The sequence below is a fragment of the Lepus europaeus genome, chromosome 15 (genome assembly GCF_033115175.1).
Source record: "Lepus europaeus isolate LE1 chromosome 15, mLepTim1.pri, whole genome shotgun sequence".
NCBI classification, from domain to species: Eukaryota; Metazoa; Chordata; class Mammalia; order Lagomorpha; family Leporidae; genus Lepus; species Lepus europaeus.
The window spans coordinates 244974-266868 of NC_084841.1; the positions used below are offsets into that span (position 1 = coordinate 244974).

The following is a 21895-nucleotide window of genomic DNA, read 5'->3' on the forward strand; positions in this document are numbered from 1 at the left end:
GCAGATGGGAGGCAGTGGGCAGGAGGGGCCTGGACCCCAGGCTGGGTCCTGGGCCGGGCACTTCTGGGGCCTGGGGCCTCTGCCAGAGGATGCCTGCGCCTCCTCCAAGCACCCTGGTGGTCCCTGGAGCTCCTCCTCCAACTCCCTGCCTTCCCACAGGCTGTCCCACCAGTGGCCTCTGTCCCTGGGCAGGGGTGAGGTGGGGGGGAGCTCTGGGACCTCAAGAGTGGGCTTTTCCCGGGTCAAGAGGGGCTGACACAGCCCGCAGAGAGGCCTCCAGCCTGAGTTGGCCCGACCAGGGCATGTGACCTGGGCCTTAACACCTGGCTGGGCCCAGAACGCAGACCCCAAGGCAGCAGGGCCGGATGCGTCCCCGGCGTGTGGCGTCCCGGGCCCCTCGGATTCTCCTCTGGCCACAGCCCGGCGGCGGGGCGGGGCGGGGCGGGGGCGGTGGCGGCAGCTCTGCTCGCACGCGAGGCCCTGGCCGGGCCCCATCGCGTGACAGCCGCGGTGGCGCCGGAGGGAAGTGGGCGGGGGTGGCGGCGGGGTTGGGGGGAGGGATGAGGGGTACGTGGGGGAGGGGCGCGGAGCCCTGGGGGAAGGGACTCCGAGGGAGGAGGCGCGGGATGCGGGCAAGGATGCGGTGGGAGGGGCGCGGAATCCTGGGGGAAGGCGCCGAGGGAGGGGGCGCTGCATCGCCCGCGGGGCTAGGAGAGTGGGCGTCTTCCACACGGGGCTCTGCAGGGGCCGGAGTGAAGCCCAGACCAACCCCAAAGTCCACCCTAAGCCTCCCTCCCCCTCAGGAGGGGCGGGGCCAGGGTTGGAACCTGGGCTGGCCCAGTGGGGGTCGGCCACATTGGCCTTAACTGTGGTCTATGGACACCGGTAGGGACCTGGCTGCCCTGGCACCGGGTCCTGGCCCCCTCAGCCCAGCTGAGTCGGGATCTGAACCAAGTGCCCCACCCCCATCCTTTCTGGCCCAAGACCCTGTGGGTGATGCTGAGGCCTTCCCCTGGGGACCCTCAGGGTGGGCCCTGGTCAGTGGTGGGGCTGGGAGTGAGGGTGGGCAGAGTCCCTGCCCAGTCCCGCTTGAGGCTCCTGGTCAGGGTTTCCGTTTCTCCAGCACTAGGAGCACACAGGGTCCTGCTGAGACCACCTCTGGGCACTGCCGTGTGTGGCGGGGAGGAGGGTGCTCATGGTTGGGCACTGTGGGCGGCTGGCTTTGGCGCAGAGTGGACTGAGGGATGCAGTCAGAAGTGACCGCTGCTGTGTGCCCCGACAGGCACACAGGTGCCAGCCAGCCCTGGGGTGTGTGAGGACCAAGGGCAGAGTGGGCTGCAACAGTGGGCGGTGGCTGGGACCTCCACCAGGACGGCTTCTGTGCTCTGGCGGGGGACAGGGGTTGGATGCCCTGCGGTGTGGACAGGAATCTGGTCCTCCTGGGAGGGAGGGACAGAGGGGCCACCATCTCCTGGGCTCCCCTGAGGGTACCCCTGCACCTGCCACAGGGTTTGGTTGATGGCCTCAGTGTGGCCTCTGGGAGCAGGGAAGCTGCCAGCCCAGCTGTGCCACCAGTTTCGAGGTTTGGGGTCTCTAGCCACAGTGCAGGTCCAGGTCTGAAAGGGAGGGGGAATAAACAGGGCATCTGGACCCTGGGTGGGGACCCTGACGAAGTGCAGACGGGGTGTGGGGGGCACGCTTTAACAGGCTCCGTGGGCTGAGGCCTGTCACCTCCTGCGTGTGCACTGCAGGAGCCCTGAGGAAGACTCCCTCCGGGGACGGAACCTTAGCCTGGCCCGAGACGTCCCTGGAACATGCTGGCTGTCACTGCTGTGGCCGCGCGGTGGGCTTCGCGGGTTGGAGGTGGTGGAGCAGGCATTGGGCTCAGCAGGCAGGAGCGGCAGGGAGCCTGGAAGCAGAGCTCCGTCCCCCTGGGCAGAGGGAGGGACCACAGCCGTGAGGGAGGCCCTGGGCACGGCAGGGGTAACGCTGATTTCAGTGCCCAAGTGAGTTCCCAGCTTACGTTTGTCTCAAGGTCAGCCCCAGCGCCCTGAGAAAGGGGGCTGCAGGCTCCTCCCTGCGGCTTCTGCTCGTGCATCTGGGATGAGGGTGAGCACAGTGCCTGGGACACAGAGCCTGCAAAGCTGCGCAGGGGCCGGTGCCTGTGCAAGCCTGGGCCCGGCGCCTGGCCGGCAGGCAGTGGAGCTTCTACCGCTGAGCACCTCACGCCAGTGGGGGCTCAGGCCAGGCTGGGGGCGCAGGTGGGGAGGCACCAGGAGCCTCCACTCCCCCTGAAGGGCTTGGGGGAGGTTGGGAGCCCCTGAGGCCGTCTCCGGGGGCCCCTGCAGGCACTCTGCAGTCTATGTGGGAGGGAGAGGCAGTGAGGGCATGTGGGACAGGAGAGGCCCAGGTGGAAGAGGGGACTTGGCCTTGGGGGGGGTCTCTGGCTCCCTGCTTGGGGCTCGCTGGCCCGTGGATCTCTGGATAGAGCTGCAGGGACCCCAGGACTTGGCTGTGGAGGGGACCTGGCAGGAAACCGGAGTTTGCCCAGCGCTGGGTGGGAGGGGGTGCTTGGGGCTGGGCTCTACCTCCACATTACCTGGCAGCTGGGTCCTGGCTCCTCCTCCACCTTGCAACTGCAGGTCTGTGCCAGGGGTGTGCAGCACACCCAGGCTGGGTGTTGGGGAAGGAGAAGGAAAGGTGCTGAGGCCTGGGGGCTGAGGCAGGGTTCACCTGTGCTGACAGCCATGTGGGGCTCACCTGTGGGGCTCACCGTGCTGACAGCCGTGTGGCGCTCATGTGCTGACAGCGTGTGGGGCTCACTGTGCTCTGACAGCCGTGTAGGGGCTCACTGTGCTCTGTGACAGCCGTGTGGGGCTCACTGTGCTCTGTGACAGCCGTGTGGCGCTCATGTGCTGACAGCCGTGTAGGGGCTCACTGTGCTCTGACAGCAGTGTAGGGGCTCACTGTGCTCTGTGACAGCCGTGTGGGGCTCACTGTGCTCTGACAGCAGTGTGGGCTCACTGTGCTCTGTGACAGCCGTGTGGGGCTCACCTGTGCTCTGACAGCCGTGGGGGGCTCACTGTGCTCTGACAGCCGTGTGGGGCTCACCTGTGGGGCTCACTGTGCTCTGACAGCCGTGTGGGGCTCACTGTGCTCTGACAGCCGTGTGGGGCTCACTGTGCTCTGTGACAGCCGTGTGGGGCTCACTGTGCTCTGAGAACCTTGTGGGGCTCACTGTGCTCTGTGACAGCCGTGTGGGGCTCACTGTGCTCTGTGACAGCCGTGTGGGGCTCACTGTGCTCTGAGAGCCTTGTGGGGCTCACTGTGCTCTGTGACAGCCGTGTGGGGCTCACTGTGCTCTGAGAGCCTTGTGGGGCTCACTGTGCTCTGTGACAGCCGTGTGGGGCTCACTGTGCTCTGACAGCCATGTGGGCTCACTGTGCTCTGAGAGCCGTGTGGGGCTCACTGTGCTCTGTGACGGCCGTGTGGGCTCACTGTGCTCTGACAGCCGTGTGGGGCTCACTGTGCTCTGTGACAGCCGTGTGGGCTCACTGTGCTCTGTGATGGCCGTGTGGGCTCACTGTGCTCTGACAGCCGTGTGGGGCTCACTGTGCTCTGACAGCCGTGTGGGGCTCACCTGTGGGGCTCACTGTGTTCTGACAGCTGTGTGGGGCTCACTGTGCTCTGACAGCCGTGTGGGGCTCACTGTGCTCTGTGACAGCCGTGTGGGGCTCACTGTGCTCTGAGAACCTTGTGGGGCTCACTGTGCTCTGTGACAGCCGTGTGGGGCTCACTGTGCTCTGACAGCCGTGTGGGGCTCACTGTGCTCTGAGAGCCTTGTGGGGCTCACTGTGCTCTGTGACAGCCGTGTGGGGCTCACTGTGCTCTGAGAGTCTTGTGGGGCTCACTGTGCTCTGTGACAGCCGTGTGGGGCTCACTGTGCTCTGACAGCCGTGTGGGCTCACTGTGCTCTGAGAGCCGTGTGGGGCTCACTGTGCTCTGTGACAGCCATGTGGGGCTCACTGTGCTCTGACAGCCGTGTGGGGCTCACTGTGCTCTGACAGCCGTGTGGGCTCACTGTGCTCTGTGACAGCCGTGTGGGGCTCACTGTGCTCTGTGACAGCCGTGTGGGGCTCACTGTGCTCTGACAGCCGTGTGGGCTCACTGTGCTCTGAGAGCCTTGTGGAGCTCACTGTGCTCTGTGACAGCCGTGTGGGTGGGGCTCACTGTGCTCTGTGACAGCCGTGTGGGGCTCACCTGTGCTCTGACAGCCGTGTGGGGCTCACTGTGCTCTGACAGCCGTGTGGGGCTCACCTGTGGGGCTCACTGTGCTCTGACAGCCGTGTGGGGCTCACTGTGCTCTGACAGCCGTGTGGGGCTCACTGTGCTCTGTGACAGCCGTGTGGGGCTCACTGTGCTCTGAGAACCTTGTGGGGCTCACTGTGCTCTGTGACAGCCGTGTGGGGCTCACTGTGCTCTGTGACAGCCGTGTGGGGCTCACTGTGCTCTGAGAGCCTTGTGGGGCTCACTGTGCTCTGTGACAGCCGTGTGGGGCTCACTGTGCTCTGAGAGCCTTGTGGGGCTCACTGTGCTCTGTGACAGCCGTGTGGGGCTCACTGTGCTCTGACAGCCATGTGGGCTCACTGTGCTCTGAGAGCCGTGTGGGGCTCACTGTGCTCTGTGACGGCCGTGTGGGCTCACTGTGCTCTGACAGCCGTGTGGGGCTCACTGTGCTCTGTGACAGCCGTGTGGGCTCACTGTGCTCTGTGATGGCCGTGTGGGCTCACTGTGCTCTGACAGCCGTGTGGGGCTCACTGTGCTCTGACAGCCGTGTGGGGCTCACCTGTGGGGCTCACTGTGCTCTGACAGCTGTGTGGGGCTCACTGTGCTCTGACAGCCGTGTGGGGCTCACTGTGCTCTGTGACAGCCGTGTGGGGCTCACTGTGCTCTGTGACAGCCGTGTGGGGCTCACTGTGCTCTGACAGCCGTGTGGGGCTCACTGTGCTCTGAGAGCCTTGTGGGGCTCACTGTGCTCTGTGACAGCCGTGTGGGGCTCACTGTGCTCTGAGAGCCTTGTGGGGCTCACTGTGCTCTGTGACAGCCGTGTGGGGCTCACTGTGCTCTGACAGCCGTGTGGGCTCACTGTGCTCTGAGAGCCGTGTGGGGCTCACTGTGCTCTGTGACAGCCATGTGGGGCTCACTGTGCTCTGACAGCCGTGTGGGGCTCACTGTGCTCTGAGAGCCTTGTGGGGCTCACTGTGCTCTGTGACAGCCGTGTGGGGCTCACTGTGCTCTGTGACAGCCGTGTGGGGCTCACTGTGCTCTGACAGCCGTGTGGGCTCACTGTGCTCTGAGAGCCTTGTGGAGCTCACTGTGCTCTGTGACAGCCGTGTGGGTGGGGCTCACTGTGCTCTGTGACAGCCGTGTGGGCTCACTGTGCTCTGAGAGCCGTGTGGGGCTCACTGTGCTCTGACAGCCGTGTGGGCTCACTGTGCTCTGACAGCCGTGTGGGGCTCACTGTGCTCTGTGACAGCCGTGTGGGGCTCACTGTGCTCTGTGACAGCCGTGTGGGGCTCACTGTGCTCTGACAGCGTGTGGGGCTCACCTGTGCTCTGACAGCCGTGTGGGGCTCACCTGTGGGGCTCACTGTGCTCTGACAGCCGTGTGGGGCTCACTGTGCTCTGTGACAGCCGTGTGGGGCTCACTGTGCTCTGAGAGCCTTGTGGGGCTCACTGTGCTCTGACAGCCGTGTGGGGCTCACTGTGCTCTGACAGCGTGTGGGGCTCACCTGTGCTCTGACAGCCGTGTGGGGCTCACTTGTGGGGCTCACTGTGCTCTGACAGCCGTGTGGGGCTCACTGTGCTCTGACAGCCGTGTGGGCTCACTGTGCTCTGACAGCCGTGTGGGGCTCACTGTGCTCTGTGACAGCCGTGTGGGGCTCACTGTGCTCTGTGACAGCCGTGTGGGGCTCACTGTGCTCTGACAGCGTGTGGGGCTCACCTGTGCTCTGACAGCCGTGTGGGGCTCACCTGTGGGGCTCACTGTGCTCTGACAGCCGTGTGGGGCTCACTGTGCTCTGTGACAGCCGTGTGGGGCTCACTGTGCTCTGACAGCCGTGTGGGGCTCACTGTGCTCTGACAGCGTGTGGGGCTCACCTGTGCTCTGACAGCCGTGTGGGGCTCACTTGTGGGGCTCACTGTGCTCTGACAGCCGTGTGGGGCTCACTGTGCTCTGTGACAGCCGTGTGGGGCTCACTGTGCTCTGTGACAGCCGTGTGGGGCTCACTGTGCTCTGAGAGCCTTGTGGGGCTCACTGTGCTCTGTGACAGCCGTGTGGGGCTCACTGTGCTCTGAGAACCTTGTGGGGCTCACTGTGCTCTGTGACAGCCGTGTGGGGCTCACTGTGCTCTGACAGCCGTGTGGGCTCACTGTGCTCTGAGAGCCTTGTGGGGCTCACTGTGCTCTGTGACAGCCGTGTGGGGCTCACTGTGCTCTGAGAGCCTTGTGGGGCTCACTGTGCTCTGTGACAGCCGTGTGGGGCTCACTGTGCTCTGAGAGCCTTGTGGGGCTCACTGTGCTCTGTGACAGCCGTGTGGGGCTCACTGTGCTCTGTGACAGCCGTGTGGGGCTCACTGTGCTCTCACAGCCGTGTAGGGCTCACCTGTGCTCTGACAGCCGTGTGGGGCTCACTGTGCTCTGACAGCCGTGTGGGGCTCACCTGTGGGGCTCACTGTGCTCTGACAGCTGTGTGGGGCTCACTGTGCTCTGACAGCCGTGTGGGGCTCACTGTGCTCTGACAGCCGTGAGGGCTCACTGTGCTCTGACAGCGTGTGGGGCTCACTGTGCTCTGACAGCCGTGTGGGGCTCACTGTGCTCTGACAGCGTGTGGGGCTCACCTGTGCTCTGACAGCCGTGTGGGGCTCACTTGTGGGGCTCACTGTGCTCTGACAGCCGTGTGGGGCTCACTGTGCTCTGTGACAGCCGTGTGGGGCTCACTGTGCTCTGTGACAGCCGTGTGGGGCTCACTGTGCTCTGAGAGCCTTGTGGGGCTCACTGTGCTCTGTGACAGCCGTGTGGGGCTCACTGTGCTCTGTGACAGCCGTGTGGGGCTCACTGTGCTCTGAGAGCCTTGTGGGGCTCACTGTGCTCTGTGACAGCCGTGTGGGGCTCACTGTGCTCTGTGACAGCTGTGTGGGGCTCACTGTGCTCTGACAGCCGTGTGGGGCTCACTGTGCTCTGACAGCGTGTGGGGCTCACCTGTGCTCTGACAGCCGTGTGGGGCTCACTTGTGGGGCTCACTGTGCTCTGACAGCCGTGTGGGGCTCACTGTGCTCTGTGACAGCCGTGTGGGGCTCACTGTGCTCTGAGAACCTTGTGGGGCTCACTGTGCTCTGTGACAGCCGTGTGGGGCTCACTGTGCTCTGACAGCCGTGTGGGCTCACTGTGCTCTGAGAGCCTTGTGGGGCTCACTGTGCTCTGTGACAGCCGTGTGGGGCTCACTGTGCTCTGAGAGCCTTGTGGGGCTCACTGTGCTCTGTGACAGCCGTGTGGGGCTCACTGTGCTCTGAGAGCCTTGTGGGGCTCACTGTGCTCTGTGACAGCCGTGTGGGGCTCACTGTGCTCTGTGACAGCCGTGTGGGGCTCACTGTGCTCTCACAGCCGTGTAGGGCTCACCTGTGCTCTGACAGCCGTGTGGGGCTCACTGTGCTCTGACAGCCGTGTGGGGCTCACCTGTGGGGCTCACTGTGCTCTGACAGCTGTGTGGGGCTCACTGTGCTCTGACAGCCGTGTGTGCTCACTGTGCTCTGACAGCCGTGAGGGCTCACTGTGCTCTGACAGCGTGTGGGGCTCACTGTGCTCTGACAGCCGTGTGGGGCTCACTGTGCTCTGACAGCGTGTGGGGCTCACCTGTGCTCTGACAGCCGTGTGGGGCTCACTTGTGGGGCTCACTGTGCTCTGACAGCCGTGTGGGGCTCACTGTGCTCTGTGACAGCCGTGTGGGGCTCACTGTGCTCTGTGACAGCCGTGTGGGGCTCACTGTGCTCTGAGAGCCTTGTGGGGCTCACTGTGCTCTGTGACAGCCGTGTGGGGCTCACTGTGCTCTGTGACAGCCGTGTGGGGCTCACTGTGCTCTGAGAGCCTTGTGGGGCTCACTGTGCTCTGTGACAGCCGTGTGGGGCTCACTGTGCTCTGTGACAGCTGTGTGGGGCTCACTGTGCTCTGACAGCCGTGTGGGGCTCACTGTGCTCTGACAGCGTGTGGGGCTCACCTGTGCTCTGACAGCCGTATGGGGCTCACTTGTGGGGCTCACTGTGCTCTGACAGCCGTGTGGGGCTCACTGTGCTCTGTGACAGCCGTGTGGGGCTCACTGTGCTCTGTGACAGCCGTGTGGGGCTCACTGTGCTCCGTGACAGCCTTGTGGGGCTCACTGTGCTCTGACAGCCATGTGGGCTCACTGTGCTCTGTGACAGCCGTGTGGGGCTCACTGTGCTCTGAGAGCCTTGTGGGGCTCACTGTGCTCTGTGACAGCCGTGTGGGGCTCACTGTGCTCTGTGACAGCCGTGTGGGGCTCACTGTGCTCTGAGAGCCTTGTGGGGCTCACTGTGCTCTGACAGCCGTGTGGGGCTCACTGTGCTCTGTGACAGCCGTGTGGGGCTCACTGTGCTCTGTGACAGCCATGTGGGGCTCACTGTGCTCTGACAGCCGTGTGGGGCTCACTGTGCTCTGACAGCCGTGAGGGCTCACTGTGCTCTGTGACAGCCGTGTGGGGCTCACTGTGCTCTGTGACAGCCGTGTGGGGCTCACTGTGCTCTGAGAGCCTTGTGGGGCTCACTGTGCTCTGTGACAGCCGTGTGGGTCTCATCTGTGGGGCTCACCTGTGCTCTCTCCAACAGCCATACAGGACAGGCTTTCGAGTCCGCTGGCGACAGGGACCTGTGCACCGGGAGGCGGCCACCTGCGTGGAGGGTCTGCTGTGCTGGAGGGGCGGCTGCTGCTGGAGGTGAGTGCCCCGACGTCACTGTGGCCGGGGGAGGGGCGGCGCCGCCGCTGTGACCCAGGAGACTGAGCGGTGTCCATTCAGGTGACCTGGGCTGGCTCAGCCCCTGGGAGGAACTCCCGCTTCATCCTGTGTCCCTCTCAGATGAAGGCTCGTAAGAAATTAGCCTTTTTCCTTCTCTGAATTAAGTGTGTAGGAAAGTCTGCTTCAAGCCTCTGCTGTGGCTCCAGCCTCGGGACGCCTGGTGTGAGGGCCCACGCCTGGGCCCTGTCAGGCTGGCTGTCCCCCGGGACCGCCTCTCCCCTGGCCTGGGTCACCAGGGGAATTCCCTGGCAAGGGGCGGTGGCGGAGTGGGCTCTGGGTGGATCCAGTGGCTGTTTCAGAGGTGTGGAGCGCTCGGCCCCCGTCACGTCCCTCCCTGAAGCCATGCCTCTCCCTGTCTCCCGCCAGGGGCTGTCGTGGGAGGTCCTCTGCCTGACCCTCAGGACCCGACTCAGTGCTGGGCGAGCAGGACACTCCCTCCCCTGCCCACCGCCTCTTGGCCGGCTCTGCTGGGCCAGGCCTCCCCAGGGCTTGTTGGCCACAGCTTCTTCCTGCCTCACTGCTTTTCCCAGTGAGGGATCCTCAGGGGTGGCGTGCGCTGTGGGCTGGGACGTGACTCTTACCACCCATCGTCACCACTGCCACCCGAGGCACCAGAGCTGTCGTCTTTGTAGCCACCCTCCCGCTTTCTTCGCTCTCTTCTTTCGGTGAGAAAGTTTCAAACACAAAGGAGAGAGGGAGAATCCTGACTGTCCCGGGCAGTTGTCCGCCCCGCCCAGGCCCTCCTTGTCTCCCCCGCCCCTGCATTTTGCTTCACCGTCTCTGCTCCCCTTGCCGTACCCGTGCGGCCTGAGGCCCCCGTCCGCTCCTGTGTGTGCAGCGGGCCCTCCCTGCCTCCCTGGCCTGGCTTGCAGCCCCTCAGTCTGCCTGCTGCACCGGGTGGGTGCCTGGAGTGTGGAGCGGCCCAGAAGCCAGGGTCTGGACAGACTGTCAGCACTTGCTGAGGGGTGGGCTCGCTGAGAGTGGTGTTCTTGCTAGGGAAGAACGCACGCTTCCTGGGCCACGTGTGACGGCCCTTGGCAACACCCAGCGGCGCGGGTGCTGGGCCCCGGGCAGAGGCACGGTCACATCTGCACCCCATTGTCCGAGCAGGTTAGGGCAGAGCCCCACCTGGACCAGGGCCTGGGTCTGAGTTGGCTTTGCACGCCGTCTGTCGTGGAGGAAGACTTCCACGCCTCGTTCCTCACTACCAATCGCCTCTTTAAGACCGCTCTTCCTCTCAGCGCAGTAAAACTAGAGCTGTCCAAGGCGTCCAGTGTGAACCTGATGCTCAGCAACTGATTGATTCTTGCTTTGCTCCTGTACTTGTCCTGTTCGAAACCGAGACTCATCAGATCTTTGGCCAACATTGCAGCGAGCTACAAAACACAGACCTGCACACAGGGCAAGTGGGCACACGGAGCATGTGGAACACACAGAGCACACGGGAACACAGAGCACACGGGGAGCACAGGGCACAGGGGGTGAAAACGGAGCACTCAGGGCACACGGGGAACACAGGGCACACGGGGAACACAGAGCACACGGGAACACACAGAGAGCACACGGGGAACACAGAGCACACGGGGAACACAGAGCACACGGGAACACAGAGCACTCAGGACACATGGGGAACACAGGGCACACGGGGAACACAGGGCACACGGGGAACACAGCACACGGGGAACACAGAGCACACAGGAACACAGAGCACACGGGAACACAGAGCACTCAGGACACATGGGGAACATAGGGCACACGGGGAACACAGAGAGCACACGGGGAACACAGGGCACAGCGGGCGAAAACAGAGCACGCAGGGCACACGGGGAACACAGAGCACACGGGGAACACAGCACACGGGAACACAGAGCACACGGGAACACACAGAGCGCACAGGGAACACAGAGCACTCAGGACACATGGGGAACACAGGGCACACAGGGAACACAGGGCACACGGGAACACACAGAGAGCACATGGGGAACACAGAGCACACGGGAACACAGAGCACACGGGAACACAGAGCACTCAGGACACATGCGGAACACAGGGCACACGGGGAACACAGGGCACACGGGAACACACAGAGAGCACACGGGGAACACAGAGCACAAGGGAACACAGAGCACACGGGGAACACACAGAGAGCACACGGGGAACATAGAGCACACGGGAACACAGAGCACACGGGAACACAGGGCACACGGGAACACACAGAGCACACGGGGAACACAGAGCACACAGGAACACAGAGCACACGGGAACACAGAGCACTCAGGACACATGCGGAACACAGGGCACACGGGGAATACAGGGCACACGGGGAACACAGAGCACACGGGGCACACGGGGAACACACAGAGCGCACAGGGAACAGAGCACATGGGGAACATAGAGCACGCAGAGCACACGGGGCACACGGAGCATATGGAACACACAGAGCACACGGGGAACACACAGAGCACACGGGGAACTCAGAGCACACAGGGCACACGGGGAACACAGAGCACACGGGGAACACAGCACACGGGGAACACAGGGCACACGGGGAACACACAGAGCACACAGGGAACACAGAGCACTCCGGGAACACGGGGAACACAGGGCACACGGGAACACAGAGCACACGGGAACACAGAGCACTCAGGACACATGCGGAACACAGGGCACACGGGGAACACAGGGCACACGGGGAACACACAGAGCACATGGGGAACTCAGAGCACACAGGGCACATGGGGAACACAGGGCACAGGGGGAGAAAAATGGAGCACGCAGGGCACACGGGGAACACAGCACACGGGGAACACAGAGAGCACATGGGGAACACAGAGCACACGGGAACACACAGAGCACACGGGGAACACACAGAGCACACAGGGAACACAGAGCACTCAGGACACATGCGGAACACAGGGCGCACGGGGAACACAGGGCACACGGGGAACACACAGAGCACATGGGGAACTCAGAGCACACAGGGCACATGGGGAACACAGGGCACAGGGGGAGAAAAATGGAGCACGCAGGGCACACGGGGAACACAGCACACGGGGAACACAGAGAGCACATGGGGAACACAGAGCACACGGGAACACACAGAGCACACGGGAACACACAGAGCACATGGGGAACACAGAGCACACGGGAACACAGAGCACACGGGGAACACAGAGCACACGGGAACACACAGAGCACACAGGGAACACAGAGCACTCAGGACACATGGGGAACACAGGGCACATGGGGAACACAGGGCACACGGGAACACACAGAGAGCACACGGGGAACACAGAGCACACGGGAACACAGAGCACTCAGGACACATGGGGAACACAGGGCACACGGGGAACACAGGGCACACGGGAACACACAGAGAGCACACGGGGAACACAGAGCACACGGGAACACAGAGCACACGGGAACACAGAGCACTCAGGACACATGCGGAACACAGGGCACACGGGGAACACAGGGCACACGGGGAACACAGAGCACACGGGGCACACGGGGAACACACAGAGTGCACAGGGAACAGAGCACGTAGGGAACATAGAGCACGCAGAGCACACGGGGCACACGGAGCATATGGAACACACAGAGCACACGGGGAACACACAGAGCACACGGGGAACTCAGAGCACACAGGGCACACGGGGAACACAGAGCACACGGGGAACACAGCACACGGGGAACACAGGGCACACGGGGAACACAGAGCACATGGGGAACACAGGGCACACGGGGAACACACAGAGCACACGGGGAACACAGAGCACTCAGGGAACACGGGGAACACAGGGCGCACGGGAACACAGAGCACACGGGAACACAGAGCACTCAGGACACATGCGGAACACAGGGTGCACGGGGAACACACAGAGCACACGGGGAACACACAGAGCACACGGGGAACTCAGAGCACACAGGGCACACGGGGAACACAGGGCACAGGGGGAGAAAAATGGAGCACGCAGGGCACATGGGGAACACAGCACACGGGGAACACAGAGAGCACATGGGGAACACAGAGCACACGGGAACACACAGAGCACACGGGGAACACATAGAGCACATGGGGAACACAGAGCACGCAGAGCACATGGGGCACATGGAGCATGTGGAACACACAGAGCACATGGGGAACTCAGAGCACACAGAGCACACAGGGAATACATAGAGCACACAGAGCACATGGGGAACACAGAGCACACAAAGCACACGGGGAACACAGAGCACACAGGGCACACAGCGTGAATAGCACATGGGGCACACGGAGCACATGGGGAAACAGAGCGCACAGGGCACACAGAGCACTCAGGACACACGGGGAACACAGGGCACACAGGGAACACGGGGAACACAGCACATGGGGAACACAGAGAGCACATGGGGAACTCAGAGCACACAGAGCACACAGGGAACACAGAGCACACAGGGCACATGGGAACACAGGGAACATGGGAAACACAGAGCACACAGGGCACACAGAGCACACGGGGCACACAGAGCGTGAATAGCACATGGGGCACACGGAGCACACGGGGAAACAGAGCACACAGGGCACACAGAGCACTCAGGACACACGGGGAACACAGGGCACACAGGGAACACGGGGAACACAGCACACAGGGCACACAGAGCACACGGGGCACACAGAGCGTGAATAGCACATAGGGCACACAGAGCGTGCAGGGCACCCAGACGTCTGTCCCTCCGGCTCACTTGCCTGGTGGTTCTGTGGCTGCCATCAGCCACACAGGGCGCCTCTGCCCCCAGCTGAGCCCTGAGCCCTGACTTCCACCTGAGCTGCTCCGGAGGGCTCTGTCGGGAGGGGAGGCTGTGCCGAGTCTGGGGCCTGTCTTTCCCTGTGGGAGGGGGTGTGGTTGGAGCCCCTTGGGTGGGCTTTCCCAGAGGAGGACATTTGGAAGGGGCCGTGGGCTCCCCTATTGCCCCCTCCCCACCCCACCCTACCCATTCTGGAGAATGAGGTATAGTGGTTCCTGGCTCGTTCCTCACCTTTGTGGCCACGGATGCCTGTGGAGTTGACGGGGGATGGGGTCCCCCCAGCAGGGTGGCCACGCTGTGTGGCTACTTAGGAACGTTCCTGAACAGAATGAAGCAAGCAAACAAGGCCACACCCAGCCCAGGACCTCAGCCTTGCATCCCTGCGGGGTGAGCTGGGATGGAGGGGCAGGGTGTGACTGGCGCCCCTGGGGCAGGGCCCGGTCTCCATCCTGCTTACCAGGCGCTTGGGCTGAAAGCCCTTGGCTGCACCCAGGGCAGGCCAGGCCAGGCCAGGGCCGCCTTGGTGCACACCTGGGCACAGGTGCTGGGTCAGGAGGGCGACAGAGGAGAGACCCGGAGCTGCTGGCTTTCCGTTTCCATTGCCTGGCAGGCAGTGGGGCTGTGTTTAGTACAGAGAAGAGACACAGGCTCCGGCAGCTGTGAGCTCTCGCGGGAGTTCAAGTGTAAGGTGACGTTTTCTAACACACATTTTAAAATTTCCATGTGCTGGCCTGCGCCGTGGCTTAACAGGCTAATCCTCCGCCTTACGGCGCTGGCACACCAGGTTCTAGTCCCGGTTGGGGTGCTGGATTCTATCCCGGTTGCCCCTCTTCCAGGCCAGCTCTCTGCTATGGCCCGGGAAGGCAGTGGAGGATGGCCCAAGTGCTTGGGCCCTGCACCCGCATGGGAGACCAGGAGAAGCACCTGGCTCCTGGCTTAGGATCAGCAAGATGCGCCAGCCGCAGCGGCCATTGGAAGGTAAACCAACGGCAAAAAGGAAGACCTTTCTCTCTGTCTCTCTCTCTCTCACTATCCACTCTGCCTGTCCAAAAAAAAAAAAAAAAAAAAAATTTCCATGTGCTAACTTCACGTCTTTTGGCGTTCATTGGAGGTGTGTCAGGATGCAGACAGTGGTACCCCCAGGCATCCCCGTCCTTCCCCCCCGAGCCCCATCAGGTCCTGTGAACAGGGTCAGGGCTCCGTCCCCTGCCGCCGGCTTCCATCATTCAGCCACGCAAGGCTTCTGGCACGACGTCCACTCAGCTGTTTGCAGGCTTCACACCGGCTTTTCTGTGAGCTCGGGCCCCAGGGGCACGCACCTGTGGCGTGGCTGCAGTGCTGTGGCAGGTGCGTGAGCGCTCGGCTTTCTGAGCAGCCACACACACGGTTTTCAGGCGGGGCTGGAGTCTGCCTGACCGTGTTCGGTTGCCGTCGCCGACATCGGGGAACTGTGGAAACCTTGGACGATTCAGAAGCGTGTGGACGCAGGGGCCTAAGCACTCCGTCCGTCTTCCACTGTTTTCCCAGTCACAGTAGCAGGGAGCTGGACCGGAAGTGGAGCAGCCAGGACTCAAACTGGCACCTGTATGGGATGCCGGCATTGCAGGTGGCGGCTTAACCTGCTACACCACAGCGCCAGCCCCAAGGCCATGATTTTTAAATAAGACTTATTTATCTGTAAATCAGAGAAAGAGGATAAGAGGGGAGAGAGAGAATACGCAAGAAATATCTCTTCTATCTGCTGGTTCTTTCCCCAAATGGCTGCAACAGCTGGGGCTGGGCCGTGCTGCAGCCAGGACCCTGGAACTCCACCCCGGTCTCCCACGTGGGTAGCAGGGGCCCGAGCTAACATGGGGATCTTCTGCTGCTTCACAGGTGCATAAGCAGGGAGCTGGATCACAAGTGGAGCAGCCAGGGCTCAAACTGGTGCTCATGGGATGCGGGTGACACAGGTGCCGGCTTGACCTGCTGTGCCACAATGCCGGCCTCTGGAGACCGTGTTTGGTATCACATCCAAGAACTCTTTCTTAAGCTTTTGTGTTCAGGCGGAAGATCCCTGTTTGGCCACCTTTGGTCCAAGGTGTGAGGTACAGGTCAAGTTCTGCTGTATTCTCCTTGCTTCAGCACCCTGGTTAGAAAGGCTGTCCCTTCTCCACCGAATGGCCGTCACACCTTGTGAACACCAGCGGGCTGCCTTTTCGTAGGTCTGTTTCTGTTCTGTTGGTCAGCACACCCGACCGTTACTGCGTAAAAGATAACTGAGCAGCACCTGCGTAAATATTCCAATTTGTTCTTCTTCAAAATCATGTGGAACGGACACTTCGGGCAGCGGTTAAGCCGGCATTCTCGTCCCAGACCTGCCGCTGACTCCAGCTTCCTTCTAACGCAGCCCACGGAGGGGCAGTGCCGGCTCAAGGACCTGGGCCCTGCCCTTGCTCCTGTATGGGAGACCTGGGCTGAGTCCTGGGCTCCTGGCTTCAGCCTGGTCCCTCCCTGGCTGTTGTGGGCATCCGGGGAGTGGATCAGCGCGTGGAAGATCTCTTTCTGTCTCTCAATCTTCCTGCCTTCCAAATCCTTTCTTTTTCTATGCAGGTTAGCATTAGATTATTGATCCTACAAAAATCCCTGTTGGTTTTTCCCTGCATTTGTTGAAGCAGTCATTGGATCTGGGGAGAATTCCCATCCTGACAACCCTGCTTCTCCCAAACACCGAGCAGGGGCCTCTGAGTGTCACCGTGTTTCTGGTTCAGCATGCAGTGCCTGTATATTTGTATTAAACCAATGCCCAAATAGTTCCTATTTTTGTTATCGGAAGGGAGACTTAAATTTCAGTTTCCAGTTGTCCATTGCTAGTATATAGAACACAGCCACTTTCCAAGGTGACCTTCTCTGACCTTTTTAACCCCACGGGAGCTCTTGAAGTGTCCTTTATAATTTTTTTTTGGAAGGCAGAGTTACAGAGAGAGAGAGAGAGGGAGAGAGAGAGAGAGAGAGAGGGAGGGAGGTCCTCCATCTGCTGGTTTACTCCCTAAGCAGCCACAACAGCCTCAGCTGGGCCGATCCGATGCCAGGAGCCAGGAGCTTCTTCCGGGTCTCCCACATGGGTGCAGGGGCCCAGAGACTTGGGCCATCTTCTGCTGCCTTCCTAGGCCATAGCAGAGAGCTGGATCGGAAGTGGAGCAGCCTGGACTAGAACTGGCGCCCATGTGGGATGCTAGCACTGCAGGCCGTGGCTTAACCTTCATGCCGCAGCACCGGCCCTTCCAAGTGTTAATGGCTTCTGTGGGACTTCTGCACGTGGACCCCCGTGTCTTCCGAGAGTGGAGAAAGGTGTGTGTCTGCCGTCACTGCATCCCCGGACGTCCCGCAGGGCAGGGGAACCTCGGCGAGAATGACGATGCCAGCTTGTTTGTGTTTGAGGTTTTCCACGGATGCCTCATGTCAGATGGAGGAGGAATTTCACTTCTGTTACTCGCTGCGAGGTCTTCCTATGAATAGGTGGTACGGTTTGTAAAATGCTCTTTCCTTGTCTCCTCAGGCTGGTAATAGTGTGAATTACAGTGGTTTCCCAATGCTGAGCCAACCTTGCATTCCATCACTGGGTTCAGTTTGAGACTTCTGTGGGATTTTTTTGTGTCTATGTTCTTGAAAGATAGGTAGTCCCCCCCCCTTTAAGATTTATTTATTTATTTGAAGGGCAGAGTGACAGAGAGAGAGGGAGAGACAGAGAACTTCTATCCGCTGGCTCACTCCCTGGATGGCTGGGCCAGGCTGAAGCCAGGAGCCTGGAGCTCCATCTGAGTCTCTCATCTGGGTGCAGGGACACAAGCACTTGGGCCATCACCTGCTGCCTTCCCAGGTGCACCCCCAGGGAGCTGGATTGGAAATGGAGCAGCTGGGACTGGAACCAGCGCTCTGATACTGGTTGCTGGCATCGCCAGTGGAGGCTTAGCCTGCGGCACCCCAGCCCCAGCCCCAGCGGCTGTGGGTGATTGCCAGCTAACACCAGCTTGTTGGGGGATCTGCGTCCCTGCTCTTTTCTCTGTGTAGCACTGATGCTGCCACTGAGACCAGTAGAAGATCCCTTGAAAAGAGGCCCACAACTTCGGGGCTGGGCTTGGGCTGGCCCGGGCTGGAGCCTGGAGCCTGGAGCTCCATCCGGGTCTCCCACTGGGACGGCAGGGACCCCAGTACTCGGCCGTCACTGCCACCTCTGGGAGCGCAGGTTCCAGAGCTGGGGCGCAAACCCGGGCTCTGTGACTGGGCTGCAGGCATCTCAAGCGGCGGCTTCGCCATCACGCAAACGCCGCGCCGCCCCAAGGAGTGGGATCCTTTAGATTCCTTGAAGATGGCTACTCCTGTACATGTGTAGGGCAACGCTGCGGCCGCGGGGAGAGGGTTCCGCCCTGGGTGCGGATAGCTGGGAGTTCCGCCGTGGGTGCGGGGCTCTGCCGCCACCCTCAGGCGCTGTCCTGGACCTGGTTTCTCCTGCCCCGTGTGCTGCGGGATTCTGACGTAGGGCGCGTGCTCACGCAGTCAGTATGTTTCTCCGCGCGATCAGTCCCTCGTGCGGCTTCTCCTGTCCCACGTCTGCACTTTCGCGCTCCCCTGTGATCACGGCTTCCCAGCACGCCCACCCCGTGCTCGCCCTTGGCGCTGAGTGGGAAGCGTGGTTGCGTCTGACCGGCTGCGCTTGCAGGCCCCGCGTCTGCTGGGGTGACTGCTGATGCTGGAGTTAGGTTTATTGCTTTTGTTTTTGTTTTTCTGTTCTCCTCACTCATGTTTTGTGCCCTCTTTTTGGCTGTGCGTGTATTTATTAGAATTCTATTTTAGCCTGCCCACTGGATTTCAGGTGTGTGTTTCATTTCATTGTTTTTTAGGATTATAACATATAGGTCCCAACCTGCCAGAGCTGGGGGCTGCTGGGGGGCTGCCTGGGGCCTCCTTCACAAACCCCTGCATGGAGCCCCTGACAGCGCCGTGTCCCAGGGCTGAGGGCCAAGTGCTGCCCATGGTCCTGTGGCCCCAGCAGGGAGAACTCCCCACGCAAGGGGCCTGGGCCACCCCCACCCGAGTGACATCTCCACACCCCTGTTCACAAGCAAGGGCAACCTAAGGTTCGGAGACACTGGGTTTGGGGACACTTCAGCCAGCATGACTGTCCTGCCCAAATGACTCCAGCTCACAGCAGGCTGGGGGGCAGCTGTTCAGGCTGGAGAGGCTCAGGGGTGGGGCAGACCCCATCCTGCACTGCAGTGGCCTGAGTTCCACTAGGAACAGGCGGCCTTCCGACAGCCCTGTCATCCCCTCAGAGACTGAGGGTCTGCGACTGCGCCCCAAGTTCGGCTCTCAGGGCCTCTCCCAGGGACTCCTGGAGGGAGTAGGGGTCAGGCCGGCCTGGCAGGGCCTCCTCCAAACCGGGGGTCCCAGCCTGTGGTGGACCCTGGCGCACCGTGCAGGGCTGGTATCCAAGCCGAGGGCCTCATCCCACCATCAGCCTCCTCCAGGACCAGGCCCGAGACACCCCTGGGTAGCAGTCGGTGCCGTGACTGTCTAGACCCACAGAGACTCTGGGGTTTCAGTTTCAAAGCCCAGAGCAGCGGGGAGGGCTGCGCTGGTCGCGGTGTGTGCCCACTCTGAGGGCCGCAGCACGGAGATCGAGTTCCTGCTGGCCGCCATGAAACAGGAAGCTTGTGGGAGGGCGCTGCAGCCCAGGCTGGACGCTGCGGACACCAGTTCTCACCACAAAGCCAGAGCCCAGGAGGATCTCCTCCACGGATTTCACACGGGTGACGAAGTGGAGTCCAGTGGGGGGGGGGGGGGGCGGGCAGAGGCACCAGGCAGCTGCTGCTGGGCAGGGGTCTGGGCCGGGGCTGCGTGGGGGCTGTGGAGGAGGGCCACACGTGCCTGGGTGCACCTGTGAGGGTGCCACGTCCTTGCTCCTTGGGGAGACTGCCTTGGGCAGGGCAGCTGTCCAGGGAGTATGGGTGGGGGACAGCCTGTGGGCCGAGCAAGGCCGTGGTGGTCCTGTGGTTCGGCCTTGCCCAGGCCACCACAGTCAGCATCTGCAGCAGGCCTGTTCTTAGGTTGATCATTGTGGCTTGCAAATGACACGATAAAGACCAGAATGGCCCTTGGCAGGAAAACGGTTCCCACCAGCTAGGCCATGGCGTTGGTAGGGGCCCAGCTGGGTGGACGGGGGTGGTGAAGGCTGAGGGACAGAAGTGGCATCACAGATTTCAAAGGGAAGAAGCCGTGAACTCAGCATCAGTGGCTGTTTTGCAATGTCACACAGCATCCCTGCAAATAAGAGGAGAGAGCCATGCAGACGTCATTTGGGGCCAACCCTGGGCTCAGAGCACAGCATCAGGGAGCCCCCGGCCCAGGTACCTGGAGGCAGCCCCGAGGTAGGGATGCTCGGGAAACCCCGTTCAACCATGTTCTGAAGGTAATTAGGACAGTGCTGGCCACGGAAGGGGGTCTGTGGCTGGGCCACGGGAGCCCAGCCCGGGGGCTCTGTGAGCTCTGGGGAGGCCTCCGGCCAGAACCCACTGCACAGGCTGCCTCAGGCCTGCCTGCCCGTCAGCCACATGGCACTGCCGTGAAAACTGAGCGTGCACCAGGCTGCTTCCTTTTACGTGTTCATTTGCATCAACTTGAAAGAGAGCGGTTGATCCGCTGATTGTGCTTTGTGCTTCCATCTGCTGGTTCGCTCCAAAAGTGCACAAAGCAGGCAGGCTGGGCCAGGCTGAAGCCAGGAGGCAGGAACTGAATCTGGGTCTCCCGTGTGGGTGGCAGGGCCCCCAGCACTCGAGCCCTCACCTGCTGCCTCCCAGGGTGCATTAGCAGGGAGCTGGGTCAGAAACTGAGCAGCCTGGACTCTAACCTGCACTCTGGTGTGGGACAAGGTTTGCCAGGGCGCCTGCCCCTGGGCTGGAATCTGCAGGAGAGAAGCTGGTGTGAGAGAAGGGAGCAAGTCACAGCTGCAGAGGGAGGAGGCCACGCGTGGCTGCCTCGTCCTGGGATGCACGGGACAGCTGAGGGTCTCTGAGAGGAACCAGGAGCCCAGAGGGACAGCAAGAGTCAGACCAAAAGTGTGAGTGCAGGACCCCCAAATACGGCGAGAGCATGGGCGCTGCAGTCAGGAGATCTCCCCAGGAGAGAAGAGCAAAGAAGAGAAAAAGTCGGGAAGGCTGGCAGCCCCACGCGAGGCTGCGCCCTCAGCGATCCGGAGAGATCCAGGGTGACTGGAGGGGCTCCCGGGAGCGGGGGTCTCAGACCTGCACCGCAGACAGTGGGTCGGGAAGGACCGCAGGCGGTGCCGGCACTCAGTGCCCAAGCCCCTGCTTCCTCTCCGCCAGCGTCTCCGGCAGGCCCTGGAGTCTGCACCAGGACCAGGCACGGAAGCCGCGGCTCAGGGACTGAGGCCGGCAGAGCCAGGAGCTGCGGTGGATTCTTCAGGCTAAACACGTTTGTTGAAAAGCGCGTCAACCTCAGGCAAGCAGAGCGCGTTGTGCCTGGCTCTGCGGAGCACTGCACGTGAGAGAAGCAGCACTTCTCAGAGGAGCCCAGGGCGGACAGGCTGCAGCACGGGGCGGCGCCGGAGGTGGGGCGTGTGGTGGGCACGGGTGAGGGAAGCCAGCGGCTTGCGTGGGGAGTGTGCTTGTGCTGGGCGTTTGGCTCCTGTTTCCCGAGGTTGCTGCCCGCCGTGCACTACGTCTTTGCCAGCCCTTGGTCTCCAAGCCCCCTCCTCTTCCTCAGCCTCCTGCAGGCAGAGGCAGACTGGGCCTTGGCTGCCTTGCATCCTCACAGCCTGTGTGTGGCGCCCTCCCTGTCTTCCCCCACTCTCCCCAGCTAGGCTGCCGCCAGGGCCCGGGTCTGTGCTCCCATGGGGTCAGCTGGCCCCAGCCCCTTATGGCCGATGCCGCCAACCTGTGGCTGGCGCCAGGGCCCGGGTCTGTGCTCCCGCGGGGTCAGCTGGCCCCGGCCCCTCTCCGCCTTGGCTCTGCGTTTGCCAGAAAGT

The 21895-nt window shown here is 62.1% G+C and overlaps 1 protein-coding gene across 1 annotated transcript in view; it reads left to right on the top strand.

The window, feature by feature from the left end:
* AHRR (aryl hydrocarbon receptor repressor) overlaps window positions 1-21895 on the top strand; it is an 87048-nt gene that overhangs the window by 29061 nt on the left and 36092 nt on the right. Inside the window, exon 5 of the mRNA XM_062211783.1 lies at window positions 8897-9003. The gene's annotated coding sequence lies outside the window, so the exon portion shown is untranslated. The remainder of the gene's footprint in view (window positions 1-8896; window positions 9004-21895) is intronic.